The sequence below is a fragment of the Adiantum capillus-veneris genome, chromosome 27 (genome assembly GCF_014529385.1).
Source record: "Adiantum capillus-veneris isolate H3 chromosome 27, ASM1452938v2, whole genome shotgun sequence".
Classification (NCBI taxonomy): domain Eukaryota; kingdom Viridiplantae; phylum Streptophyta; class Polypodiopsida; order Polypodiales; family Pteridaceae; genus Adiantum; species Adiantum capillus-veneris.
The window spans coordinates 83,744,880-83,760,021 of NC_140957.1; the positions used below are offsets into that span (position 1 = coordinate 83,744,880).

The following is a 15,142-nucleotide window of genomic DNA, read 5'->3' on the forward strand; positions in this document are numbered from 1 at the left end:
CATACGTTCCGTACGGTTTCGTCCCATCCGATTATCTCGTCATTGTCCCATCTGGCAGTTTCTGGCCGTTCCCTGTAGCCTGTTGACCGTTAACTGGTGCAGCTTTTCAGTTGGCAGTTTTCAGCCACCCATAGGATTCCCTTTTTGGGCCTCCTTGGTAGCATAGGATGCTCTCATAGCATCCTCTTACGCTCTCTCGAGCCCTTTGAGGGTGCACGTGAGGCTTTAGGCCTACCTCCTTTGAGGTTTGTGAGAGGCATAAGAGCATGCAATTGTGCTTCTCTCTCTCTCTCTCTCTCTCTCTCTCTCTCTCTCTCTCTCTCTCTCCAAGTATGGTCAGGAGATTGTGGAGTATACAGATGCACACACTTACTTGGGGGTAGTCTTTACTGGGCCGAGATTTTCTTTGAGAAGAGCAGCAGAGACTAGACGACTAACTAGAGCTGGTGCGGCTCTGAGAGGAATGGAGAGGATGTGTTCGCAGGTTCGGTTCCAGGAACCTAGGACAAAGTTATGGCTCTTTGATACTTTGGTTGCCTCTACTATGTTATATGGGGTGCAGGTTTGGGGACCTTCTATAGGCCAGGATGGTTGGAGGCGTATGGAGAAGCCCCTGGTATCTATGATCTCTCGGCTGATTAGAGCCAAGGCTTCCGTACCACATGATATCATTCGAGCGGAATTAGCTGCCCCCCCTATGGAGATTGAGGCGCTTACCAGATCGGTCTCCTTTGTACACAGTCTATGGGATCTAGAGACAGATATGCCAGGGTGGCTCTAGAGTCCTCCACACAATTAGCTCTTAATGGGGATACATCATGCTGGTTTGAACAGATGGCATCATGGTTTCAGACACATGGTTTCACCATGGACAGGTTGCCTCCTTTTCAATACTCTCTACAGGCACCCTTGAGGTCTCTGACACGGGTAGAGATTAATAGACTTATTCGTCAGGATCTAATCCAGCTGGACACGAGGACGACTTGGATAGAGCCGTTACAGGAGTTGGGCACAAAGATGGCTTTCTATTGAGAGCATCTTCTCCACCTCACGGGGGATGGGTTTGTGATTCGACCTAGCTATATGGACATTGTGCCATTGGCCAGATACGCACGTCCTCACATCAGCTCGAGATTGAGACTGGCAGAATCAGAGGGACACCAGCAGATAGCAGGATATGCCGCTTATGCCATCTAGAGCCAGAGACAGAAGTACATTACATATGTCATTGCACAGTGTACTATGAGATACGAGGCCGTTTTCATTGTCGATTCAGAGAAGGTTTTGGGCCTCTATCTAGGGTCATGAGTTATGAGGATCAAAGATGTCTTGGGCAATATCTACTTGAGTTACACAGGCATAGAGAAACTTTACTGAGAAGAGCTCAAGAGAGACAACCCCAGAGACAGATCACAGATTTCTTTACACTAGATATTGTACACCCAGAAGAACAGACAGAGGAGCAGCCAGCAGTCGAGAGGTCTACCCACACTACTGGCATTCTCATAGACCGAGCATTGGAGCTAGGGAGATCTAGACGACCCCGATGGAGAAGAGGAGCTACACAGTTTTGAAAGAGGCTACAACAAAGGATTTGAGCCATACTCTTTCTACGTCCCGAGTGCAGATGAAGATGGATCTCTATGAAGATGGATCTCTACTCCCATATTGTCTTCACATTGTAGTGCTTAGTTTAGGATCCCACAGTATTTATATTTTGTTATCCTAGTTTAATTTATTTTGTTAATCTGACTTTGTATCAGATACACCGCATTGTAACTTTCTGGTCTCATAGGTCACTTTGGCCTTTTGAAGACTAAATTTAATATAACATTTCAATTCATTTCATCTCTCTCTCTCTCTCTCTCTCTCTCTCTCTCTCTCTCTCTCTCTCTCTCTCAAGCTTGCCCATTCCTCTCCTTCACCATTCAGTTATCTACATACAAGCTTGAAGGCTTGAAGCTCATGCCTCTATCAAACTACGCAATTGCTCAAGCATCAACTCTCAACCTCTAGTCTCTCCAATGTCGATCCATCTCTCTCCCTCTCTCCAACACTTCTCAATGCTCGTCTCCATCAAGCTCTCACTTCATCACTCCTAAAGCTTTCAAGCTATAAGCCTATATCCATTATCCATCTACATCCTCTCTGAATCAGTACTCATCTCCTTCAAGCTCTACATACTACACTCTAGTATACACAATGCCGCCCCCTCTTCATGAAGCGCTTTGCCGCTACTATGAGAACAATGTTTGCAAATATCGCCCCAAGACCATGACTTCAAGTGTCACCCGCCTTATCATTCACTAAACAAAGTTGGACGGTCAACCTGGGCCATGGAATGCATTCCCAAAGACATCTTGATGAAGTGCAAAGCAATATCTCCCAGACTTGCTTGAACAAGATACAAACTCTAAAACTTTGCTCTGTTTCTCCAAGTGGTAGAATCCGAGAGAGAGAGAGAGAGAGAGAGAGTCCAACACACTTATTCAAAGGCCCTTGACCTACCAAAACTAATTACATGAAAAGCACTGAATCCAAAAGAATCTGGTCCAAAAGCTGCCGCCCATGGGGCCGTCCGTACAACGCTGCCACGTTAACAAGAGGCTCCACAAAAGGAGGGCAGATCCGTCCCAGCTGCCAAATCATCATCCTTTGCACAAATGGTCTATGCGCATGTGTGTGTGTTGGCTCTGCTTTATTTAGGGTTTAGGCCCCTCGGTCAATGTATTGCAAGATGCCTACCCCCTTTATCTTTTAGGCTCCTCAACCATCTTCAATAAGTTGGTAGGAACTTCTTCTACTTCTCTTTGTTAGGGTTTAGGCCCCTCTGCCGGGATCTACAGGTTGGCTAGGGTTAGGATCGGAGAGTCCTAAACCCCTTCCTCTTCATTGGTTGACGCGTCAGTAGTCTGTGACAGTTTTCGTAAGGTTTAACACCACATAAGCATATTTGTGGTTGTATGTCACAAACTGCTGACGTGTCAAGCCACTGAACACCTGGCAAGTTGGGTTCCCAAACCCAACCCTAGCCGACCTGCAGTGCCACAAAATCATGACGTGGCAGCAGGCTATACGGACAGCAAGATGACATGGCAGAAACTGTATGGACAATGGACAATACGGATTTCCGAAATCTGCACTGGCAGGCTGACGTGGCAAACAGTACGGATTTCGTGATTTGAGCTGACAACGTGCTAACGTGGCCAACTGTACGGATTTTAGTAAATTGTGATGGCTGTGTTTTGGGACAGATTTTTGACCGGTTGCTTTTGGGACTATTTGCTTTTGAGTTTAAAAGCTTTTGGGGCTCTGCTTTTGGGGCATCCCTTGTAAGAATAAATAAATAGGCCCAAGGGGCCTCACTCTTCAAGGCATCTGGACGCAGAGTCTGAGAGCAAAGAACCCCTCGGGAGTTATACTTTGCTCAAGCATTAATATAAAAGAAATACCAAAAGGGGCGCCAGTCTTTGGGGCCAATCTCTCTGGGCACGGGCCATGTTGACCAAATTGAACTGTGATTTTAAAGTTGTGAAGTATTTTAAGTGATTCTCTCACGTGTCGAGCCAGATTCTTCTCCTAGGGTGGCCAAAATTGTGACAGTGGTATCAGAGCACGGTCGATTTCTCTTCTTTCGGGAAATACGATCCTCTTACTGTCACAATTTGGTGGCATGGCATGCCCGAACACACTCTCAATGGCTGGTAGCAGGGTACAGGCCCGCAAAGAGCACCCACAGGCTGACGGCATTTCCTGAATTTGCGCCGCAAAATACGCTTGTAGGCTATATGGCAGATTGTACGGAAATCCGCTTTTTAAGATGTCTGCTGCTGACGTGGCATTGCGTACCCTGGATTTACGCTAGCTGAATTTACTTACAACTTTTGGGATGAATTGCTTTATTTTAAGGGCTTTTGAATTGGCAGCTTTTGGGGCTCTGCTTTTGGCATCCCTTGTAATCAATAAATAGATGGGCAGGGCTCCCACTCCTCAAAGCATCTGGACGCAAAGTTTGAGAGTGAGAACCCTCCCACTCTCTTGTACTTTGAACACAGATTAATACAAAAAGAAATACCGAAAGGGGCGCAAGTCTTTGGGGCCAATATCTCTAGGCACGGAACTCCGCTGAACGGTAAATCTCTGCTGTGTTGCAGTAGAATCTTGACTTGGAGTGTCCAAGTTTGTTACAGTGGTATCAAAGCGCAGAAAGATTCTTCTTCTACCGAGGATCCGATCCTTTTTACAACGCACACAGCTTTTGGGAAAGAATCTTCATGTCCTGACCCCGGACTTATTAGACACAACCACCCTTCATACATTGCGTATCGGGCGCGCTCCCGTCTTCGGCGCTCTGTCTTACAGGGCATAAGCCATTAAAAATCCCAGATTACACATGGGTTCTGGTGAAGAATCTGACAGAGATGACACCTCTCAGTGGGAAGGCAAAGAAAAGTTGACAATCCAGCGCGGGTATTGAAGAAAAGAATGAAGATTAGGACAAAAAAAAAATTCGGACAAGTTTGCCAGAAAAGGAATACAAACGTCAACTGCAGATAGACATATATGTGAACAGATTGATTAAGGACTCCAAGGACCCGAGATTGGTAATACACCTGAAGAATTACCAGATTGATAAGATTTACTCGAGACGGTGTGTGGCCATTGCTTCTCCTCTCAGGTAGGGAGTAAAGTCAAAAGGACAGAAGAGTGCAGAAAAGCAAAACCTATACTCGTTGAAAGACATGGACAAGCGAAGCAAAAAAGGCAAAGCCTCGAAAAGGGCAAGAAAAAGGCAAAAAAGCCTAGATTTCGCCCAATCTCTGACAGTTCTACCGAGGACTCATCCTTAGATGCTTCGGACTCCGACGATCACATGTTTTATGCAAAGAAGAAACATTTTTATAAAGCCAACCAATATGACTTCCTCGAAGATAAAAGCAAGAAAGTAAAAGAATTTAAAGAAGGTGGACGCTCAATTTGAATCCTTTCCGAGATGCTCGAACATGGTGGTTTACTCTTCTACTGAGAAAGGAAGCTCCAGTTTAATGGTTGAAAGGCTTTTTATTTCCTCTTAGCTGAGTACGAAAGAGAGATACGAATTGCTTGGAATCATCTTCGATGACCAAGGGAGATTCTTTGGACACTTATTGCGAGAGATTTTGGAACTCTTTTCTACCAACCTCTTCATTTACGAAGGTCTTGTTTAAGGAATAGATTGATGGATCATGTGAAACGGGGTTTTTGCGATACAGTGGAGAACTTTGACTTACCCCATGGATGAGATCTTGACTCAGAGAACCCAACAAACCTTTCACAATGAAAGTAGAAAGAGAAAGTTCCCAGAACAAAGAAAAGAAAGATACACGTCCCCGACAGACTCTTAGAGAAAGGGTTATCTATCTCAAAGAAGGGAAATGTTTTGGATGCAGGGAACATGGGCACATCTCCGCAAGATAGCCAGAGAGTTCTAGAGCAATAGAGGAATGTGGCAGAAAAGGCAGTTGAAAACAGAACTGGTACCTCATTGCGTGGGGCTCGAACCGAATCAGATGAACAAAAGTACAAACTTTGCCGCACCTAGGGCAAAGTGAAAGAACAGGAAGCCCTCATTTTCTTTGATATAGGAGCCAAGGCCAAACTTCTTTTCACTTGAATTGGCGGCTCGATTTGGGATTATGCCCGACAGGCTGAGGTAGTTCTGTACTCGATGAAATTCAGCTTCTTTCCTTGATTTTCTGGAGAGAACTGAATGATGATTGAAGGTCGAATATGTTTTGACCTAGAAAAAGAACGCCAAATTTTCTCCACACTCATGCCAATTGCTTTTCTGAGGGCCTGCAAGGCGAGTTGCCACCAGCTCGTCCCAAGGATCATACCATTGATTTGATACTTGGAAGCACACCACTGAACCGGCCACCTTACCATGTGAGGCGAGCCCAAAATGAAGAGATTATGAACCAAGTGAAAGACCTCTTGGAAAAGGGTCTTATCCAGCCGAGTACTTCACCTTACTGCTCTCCGATGTTGTTGGTTTTGAGAAAGACGGATCTTGGAGAATGTGCATTGACTATAGAGCTCTCAACAAAATCACCATCAAGAACAGATTTCCGATTCCTAGGATCGATGATATTATAGACCAACTACAGGGATCCTCTTGTTTCAGCATGATCGAGAGCGGATATCATCATACTCGAATCGCGCCGGCAGATGTCTACAAGACAGATTTTCGGATGACTTTTGGTTTATTTGAGTTTTTGGTGATGCCTTTTGGCCTAACCAATGCTCCAGCGGCATTTAACCGAATGATGGACAAGATTTTTCGAGAGTACAGACTATTTGTTGGCACTTTCTTTGACGATATTATTGTTTTCTCCAAGGATGAGGCAAAACATAGAGAATATCTGCTTTAGGTCTTTCACGCATTACGAGATCACAAGTTGGTGATTTATGCAAAGAGAAGTGAATTTTTCCTACCCGAGATACACTTTTTGGGACACATCACCTCAGCAACAGGAGTGCAGATGGACCTAGCCAAGATAGAGACTATCCGTGATTGGCCCAATTTGAAGAATGTCCATGAAGTTAGAGCTTCTTGGGCTTATGTTCTTACTACCGGCGGTTCATTAGAAAGTTTGCAAAGATTGCTTCCCCTTTGCATATTTTGACACAATAAGGCATCCCTTTCTCGTGGGGACCCACAAAGATGATTGCCTTTCAAACCTTGAAAGAGAAATTGACTACAGGACCAGTTTTGACTTTGCCACATTTGCAGAAGTCATTCGAAGTATATTGTGATGCTTGTGGTCGTAGTCTCCGTGTGGTCTTAATGCAAGAAGGCCATGTCATTGCCTACGAGAGCCGATTGTTTTCAAGGCCGGAATTGGCAGCACAGATTTATGTGAGAGAGCTCTTGGCGGTTATCCATGCTCTTACTCAATGGCAACATACCTACTTGAAGCGAATCATCAGAGTTTACGCTACTTCTTGTCACAGAAGCAGCTATCGGAAAAGCAGATGCGGTGTCACAAACGAGAGCGCATAACAATATGTCGGATAAATAGGCCAGAGGATATAGAGAGAAATAGATAGATAGATAGAGAGAGAGAGAGAGAGAGAGAGAGTGGAGAAGATCGACACAGTACTGGGGACCAGAAGATGGGTTGGTTGGTCACAAAGTGATGACGTGGCGGACAACGAGAACCCTAATTTCTGCCAAAAAATCTAAAATTCCTGCAAACCCTAATTTCTGCCAAAAACCCTAATTTTCGGAAATCGCGGAGGCTGAAAAAGAAAAAAATTTGAAAATGATGAGCGACGCGAATTTTGCTTTTTTTTATAAAAAAGAGAAAAGACTCTCTAAGAGAGAGAGAACTGATGCTTTTTATTTTAAAAGCTTTTGGGCTCTGCTTTTGGGCATCCCTTGTAATCTTTAAATTAGTGGTGAGGGCCTCACTTCTCAGGGCATCTGGACGCAGAGTATGAGAGTGAAACCCTAACCGCTCTCTTGTACTTTGATGATTGATTAATACAAAAAGAAATATCGAAAGGGGCGCCAGTCTTTGGGGCCAATATCTCTAGGCACGGAACTCCGCCGGGCCAGTGCAAATCTATTGTGATCTGTGAATTGTTTTGAAGTGGTTATTTGGTGCTCTCGCGGTTGATTCTTGACTTGGAGTGTCCAAGTCTGTTACAGTGGTATCAGAGCACGGCCGATTTCTCTTCTACGGGAAATCCGATCCCCATTTTTTTTTCCGCAGCACCTATGGCTTCATGCAAGGATCAGTCGACTCCCTCTGCATCTGGAGATGCAGGTAGGGATCACAACGAAGATTCCGGCAAAGAGTATGGCCCACCTTGGCCTACTCAGGCGGAGCGGCGAGAGATGGAGCATCGCCAGTTGATCGGCGATGCAACAAAGATGATGCTCAATTTTGCCAAGGACCCAAAGATGGCAAAATATATGAACCAGACCTCTTTGGAAGAGGTACAGACGGAGTGGCAGAGAACCACAACACCACTCCCGAAACCAGCTCTCAAGAAACCTTCTGCCTCCAAGAAAATATACGGAGAAGGAACTTGAGAACGTGGTTGATGCACGGATTGCTCAGCCTTTCGACGTGCAAAAGAAAGGCAAAAAGCACGGCAAAAAGCAGAAGAAAGGCACTGACTTCCCGGGATATTTGGGTCGTCGATCGACATTTGACAAGGCAAAGAAATTGAAGAAGCGCGTCAAGTTTGAAGACCTGCCCAGTTCTTCTTCTTCTTCTTCTTCTTCTTCTTCTGACAGTTCTTCTAGCTCTTCAGACTCGAGCGAAGAAGACAGGAAAAGCAAAAAGCGAAGCAACAAACAACACTTCGGAAAGGGCAAGAAAAAGGCAAGGAAGTCTAAGTCTCGCCCAGTGAGTGACACTTCTACAGAGGACTCGTCTACGGACACTTCAGACTCTGACAATGGGAACTTTTATGCGAACAAGAAGAATCTTTACAAAGCCAACCAGTATGACTTTCTCGAAGATAAAAGCAAGAAAGTCCGAGTGTTTAAGGAAGGTGGCCACTCGATCAAGTTTGATACTTTTTCAGGATACTTAGATGTTTCGAAGGCTTTGTCCTTTATACAGGAGTTTGACATCGCTTTTGCGGGAGGACGCTATTCAGAGCACTCCAAGATTCGGAGAGCTGCCTCTTACTTTAAGAGGAATGCTCGTACTTGGTGGTCCACGCTTCTTTTAAACAAGACTGCGCCAGTTAAATGGCTGAAATTTAAGAAGCTTTTTATTTCTTCTTGGTTGGTGCAAGAATATGAATGAGATATACGAGCTGCTTGGAACCATCTTCGGATGACCAAGAAAGATACAATCAATGCTTAATGTGAAAGATTCTGGAGCTCTTTTCTACCCGCCTCTTCATTCAAGAAGCTTTTATTCAGAGAACAGATTGAGCGGTTTACCTTGGGTCTACCTACAGAGATCCGAGATCACTACTTGGAACAGAAGTCAGCTTCTATTCAAGAGTTGATGAGTCATGCGAAGCGGGGCTTTGCCATTCACTCTGGCAGTTTGACCTACCCCACAGATAAGGCCATGACACAACGAGCCGAACAAACTTTTGGGAATGAAAGTAGAAAGAAAAAGAGCAACCCAGAGAAAAAGGATGCACGACCCAAGCTTACTCCTGAGGAGAGAGCTCGCTTCATCAGAGAGGGGAAGTGCTTTGGATGCGGGGAACAAGGACATATCTCTGCGAAGTGTCCTAAAAAGGCATAGAAAGAACAGAATGATAAAGACGACGACAGGCCTGAGAGTTCGAGAGCAGCTGAGGAACGTGGCAGAAAAGGCAGATAGAAAAGCAGAACTGGTACCACATGGCGTGGGACTTGCACCGAATCAAATGAATGAAGGTACAAACTTTGTCGCTTTTTGGGGCAAAGTGAAGGATCAGGAAGCTCTTTTGAAGGAGCCAAGGCCAAATTCTTTTCACTTGGAATGGCGGCTCGATTTGGAAATTACGCCCGACAGACTGACACCACAGGCGGAGGTAGTTCGACTGGCACCCAGATGGGATGTTGCCATTGGATGTTGCCATTACACCGAGCATTGGCAAACTTTGTTTGCAATGATAGGGGTGTTCAAGGCACGCGAGTGACGTTCTACTCAGGATCCCTTGGTACCACAAGAACTACGCCGTGGTTGACTACGGGGCCAAGAAAGCGACTTTGATAAATGAAGGGCTTAGAGATTGTACTTTATGAACTTCGGTTTCTTACTCATTCTTTTGGGAGAGAACTGAACGGTGGATAAAGGTTGAATATGTTTTGACCTTATCAAAAGAACGCCAAGATTTTTCTCCACACTCATGCCGATTTCTTTTCAGAGGGCCTGAAGATCAAACCATTGATCTGATACCTGGAAGCAAGCCACCGAATCGGCCACCGAATCGTGTGAGCCGAGTACAGAATGAAAAGATTATAAACCCAATGAAAGACCTCTTGGAAAAGGGTCTTGTCCAGCCTAGTACTTCACCATATTGCTCTCCAGTGTTGCTGGTTTTGAAGAAAGACGGATCTTGGAGAATGTGCATCGATTATTGCGCTCTCAACAAAATCACCATCAAGAACAGATTTCCGATTCCTATGATCGATGATATACTTGACAGGTTACAGGGATCCTCGTGCTTTAGCAGGATTGACTTGAAGAGTGGATATCATCAGATCAGGATAGCGCCAGGAGATGTCTACAAGACAGCTTTTCGGACGACTTTTGGGTTATTTGAGCTTTTGGTGATGCCTTTTGGCTTAACCAATGCTCCTGCGACATTTAACCGGATGATGGACAGGATTTTTCGAGAGTACAAGCTATTTGTTGGCACTTTCTTTGAGGACATCATTGTTTTCTCCAAGAATGAGGCAGAACACAAAGATCATCTGCTTCAAGTCTTTGAGGCATTACGAGATCACACGTTAGTGATTAATGCAAAGAAAAGTGAATTTTCCCTACCAGAGATACACTTTTTGGGACACATTGTGTCAGCAGAGCAGCAGGAGTGCAAATTGACCCGGCCAAGATAGAGACTATCCGTGATTGGCCCGATTTGAGGAATGTCCATGAAGTTAGAAGCTTCTTGGGACTGTGTTCGTACTACAGGCGGTTCATACGGAAGTTTGCAGCGGTTGCTTCCCCTTTGCATACCTTGACACAGAAAGGAGTACCTTTTTCATGGGGACCCACAGAGGTGACTGCCTTTCGGACATTGAAAGAGAATTTGACTACGGGACCTATTTTGACTTTGCCGGACTTGCAGAAGTCATTTGAAGTATATTGTGATGCTTGTGGTCGTAGTCTGGGTGCGGTCTTGATGCAAGAAGGCCATGTCATAGCTTACGAGAGCCGTTTGTTCTCTAGGCCGGAGATGACAGCACAGATATATGAGAAAGAGCTTTCGGCAGTGATCCATGCTCTTCCTCAGTGGCGGCACTACCTACTTGGAGCGGATTTTACTGTCTTTACAGACCATCAGAGTTTGCACTACTTCTTGTCACAGAAGCAGCTTTCGGAAAAGCAGATGCGGTGGGAGAACATCTTGTCACAGTTTCACTTCCAGATTGTCCATGTGCAAGGACAGAAGAATGTGGTGGCAGATGCTTTGTCTCGGAAACCGTTGGTTCTGGCTATTTCTGCGATACATCATAGGAGCTTCGAGGATATGGTCGATCAGTATGCCACAGATACAAATTTTGCAGATATTTTTCACAAGGATACGAGATGGGGAGACAGTAGCTCGATACTTCCTTCGGGAAGGCTACTTGATGAGGAAGACTATGTTGTGCGTTACACAACCGTTGAGGGAAAAGGTTATGATTGAATGCCACTGTCCACCTTTTACGAGTCACCGCGGCATTGCTATCACCATGAAGGGGGTAGAGAGATACTTTTTTTGGCCGAGACTCAAAAAGGATCTGGAAGAGTTTGTGCGCAGTTGCTTAGTATGCCAGTAGGTCAATTTTGACAAGTATAAGGCACAGGGATTGTTAAAGCCTTTACCCATACCCACCCGCCCCTCGAAAAGTATTGAAATGGATTTCATTTTTGATCTCCCGAGAACACAGAATGATCACGATGATTTTCCGATTACATGGCAGTCTGAGACGATTGTCTCCGACAGAGGCCCCAGATTTATGAGTTTGTTTTGGAAGGCAATTTGGGAGAACATTGGCACGCGGTTGCAGTTCTCGTCATCGTTCCACTTGCAGACTGACGCGCAATTTGAGATTGCCAATGTAGTGATTTTAGATTTATTGAAGTCTTGTATCTCGGATCAGAAGACTCAATGGGAAAAGAACCTATCTTTGGTGGAATTTGCCTACAGTAACACGATACACTCTTCAACGGGGAAGACTCCATGTGAGATTGTTGAGAGTGCGTCAAAGGTTCCATCCTTCCTGAGCACAAAAGATTAGATATTGGAAGCGGATGAATATCGCGAGATTTGGATACGGCTTTTGCCAAGGTTCGCGAGACTTTGCAGAAGTCTCAAGAACGACAGAAAAAGGCAACGGATCGCCATCGTCGCGACTTGAAACTGAAGGAGGATGATTGGGTGCTCTTACTTTTGAGAAGGCACGCCTAAGAAAGAAAAAGGAAAAGGAGAGGCTTTTTCCAAAGCTTAGTATGTGATACTACGGACCTTTCCAGATTACTGAAAAGATAAATGATGTCTCCTTCCGATTGAAACTGCCAGATACTTGGAGGATTCACAATGCATTGCATGTGAGTCTCTTGAACTCTGTTAAGGGTGATGTGCCTGATGATGGGGAGCTTGATAAGCAACCCGCAGTGGAAGAAAACAAGGAGACCCTTGTTCTTGAACAGATTTTGGCACATACGGATACGAAGAAAGGTAAAGTCCGAAGGCGGTTCTTGGTTAAATTCAAGAACTTTCCTGCATTTGATGCGAAGTGGATGGAGGAGGAGGACCTAGCAGATACTCCTCGGATTGTGAAACTCTACCTCGATGCTTTGGTTTAGCATAGCCTACTCCAAACCGAACCCAGAATTCAGCTTGGCCGGAGATCTGGTGCAGTGGGATGCACAAGAGGAGAGTTACTCCACTCCTTTGTCAACAGATGCCTCGATTTTGATACTAAAGTCACTGATGTCTCTTTGAGCTTCAAGGATACTGAGAGCTGACAGTATTCTGCTGGATGACTTTATGAAATGGAATTCCTGATAATGATACTGATTTGTTCTTGACTTCTTGTGAGTGTAGGAACTGATAGACAAAATGACTGCAGCATTTTGGTCTGATTGATCTCGAATAGACATGGTTGCAATAGGGGTTAGTCAATCGGACATCGATGAAGTTCCGATTGGACCTAGATGTGATTGCTAGCTACATTGCCGATAAATCATGGTCTAAGATCCGAATGAATGTTGAATGTCATGTGATTTCCTGTGATGTCTGGTGATGTCCTGTGATGTCGTGTGATGTGACTGTCGATTTTGTACATGTGCTAGATGTGTGTTCCTAGTACGTAGGTACTAACAGTCAGTGTCTGCTAAGACGGTTTATGGCTTTTGTCAGTTTTGCAGGCGTAATCGCGATCGATTACAATGCTTTCAAGAGGGGGGTATGTCACAAAGTGATGACGTGGCGGACAGCAAAAACCCTAATTTCTACCAGAAACCCTAATTTTCGGAAATCGCGGAGGCTGGAAAAAAAAAATTCGAAAAATGATGAGCGACGCGAATTTTGCTTTTTTTTATAAAAAAGAGAAAAGACTCTCTAAGAGAGAGAGAGAGAACTGATGCTTTTTATTTTAAAAGCTTTTGGGGCTCTGCTTTTGGGCATCCCTTGTAATCTTTAAATTAGTGGTGAGGGCCTCACTTCTCAGGGCATCTGGACGCAGAGTCTGAGAGTGAAACCCTAACCGCTCTCTTGTACTTAGATGATTGATTAATACAAAAAGAAATACCGAAAGGGGCGCCAGTCTTTGGGGCCAATATCTCTAGGCACGGAACTCCGCCGGGCCAGTACAAATCTATTGTGATCTGTGAATTGTTTTGAAGTGGTTATTTAGTGCTGTCGCGGTTGATTCTTGACTTGGAGTGTCCACGTCTGTTACATGGTTCCCCCCCGTAATAGTATCTTTATTACTGAGGAGAAGTCTATACGAGCACTTGAACCGAACGTATTACCACGTTCGTTCTAGAATAAGACTTTATGGTTCCCGGAAGCCTCAGCTTCCGATTCCTAGGGCAAAACCCTATTCCAAGAAACTTCCGTTCCTTATTCCAAATCCTTGAGAACCAAGGTTCTCGCCTCTTGATCTCACTTTCCAGACTCGTGGCATGACATCCTTGCAACTCTCTTTTCCAACTCTCTTTCCAAAGTCCTCTTCCCGTAGAACAACTCTGCTTTCCCAGACACGAAGTCCTTACTTGGGAATCCCAACTTCCGGATCACAACTTGAGAGACTACCTCTCTCCGATCCGTGGATCTACTTCCCAAACTCGGGTACAAAACCCTTGGGCTGATCTGGCTCTAGTTCCTCAAAGCGCTTTTCTCTTGCAGAGGCTCGTGCCTTCCTCTGCTCCTACTCCCTCACGAAGAGGAAGTACACCTGCAATCAAATACTCAGAGATCATAACATGAAAATCGTTACCTTCAAAGTCTCGACGCTCGGAACGCAACTCGGTTCTCGAAAATCAATTCCTCGGAAGAGATCTCTACATAGAAAATCCTCTCTTCCAATCCTACACACAAAAGAGGTGTGTCCTCGGGTTCCTTCTCGTACATCAGTCCCGTCTACGACGTTTATGGGCTGAAAACAGAGAAAAACAGCAGCTTGTCGCGATGGAAACACGCTCCGTAGGCACTTCTTCGCGAGGGAACTCGCGCACTCTCTTGGCGACATCGGGTACACTTGGGGCAGCCATGGGCATCACCGGCAAACGTCTTCTTTGCGGGTGAACTCTACAGCAGCATCTTTTTGCAAAAACCTCTGAGTGAGGGCATATGATGCTTTTATAGCTCCTGGCCACGGCACAATAGCTGCTCACGTAGAGATAGCGGCCGTTTTTTTTTTCTTTTTTTGCGTTGTTCTGCCAAAAAAAGAGAGAGAGAGAGAGAGAGAGAGAGAGAAAACGTTGGCTGATCTGTTGCCTTATTTATCAAATGGCTGCCCACTCATCAAGTGGTCAGCCGGCGTATTCTAAAAATAGTATGAATCTGTCCAAAAACTCAATAAAACCTTATAAGTTAAAAACAATGCTTTCACAGCACTTCAGGCGTCCCTGGATGCAATCACATGCACAGTTGCAATGCAGACATAGACTTCCTTGCGGGAAAGCATCTGCTTCTCGAAAGGCAATCCCGCCTTCTCAAAAAGCATCTGTTTTTCCTCAAAGTTTCCTTTGAACCCATCTTCATTCAAGTGCTTGCTTTTCCTTGTGTACAATTCCAACACAGTTCGGAATTTCCTCTCGACTATGGATATCCCCTTTCCGATGCACCCGTCACCCACCTTGTGACGCATCAGGAATACCCATCACCTAGTCCTTTCCTACCGACTTACGGTACAATCTCCTTCTCGATGCTCTATGTCACCCATCCTATGACGCATCAGAGATGTCCGTTCTCGGATGGT

The 15,142-nt window shown here is 45.1% G+C and overlaps 1 protein-coding gene across 1 annotated transcript in view; it reads right to left on the reverse strand.

Moving 5' to 3' along the window:
* Positions 1 to 15,142, reverse strand: part of LOC147422291 (uncharacterized) — a 33,561-nt gene that overhangs the window by 740 nt on the left and 17,679 nt on the right. The window lies entirely within an intron of this gene.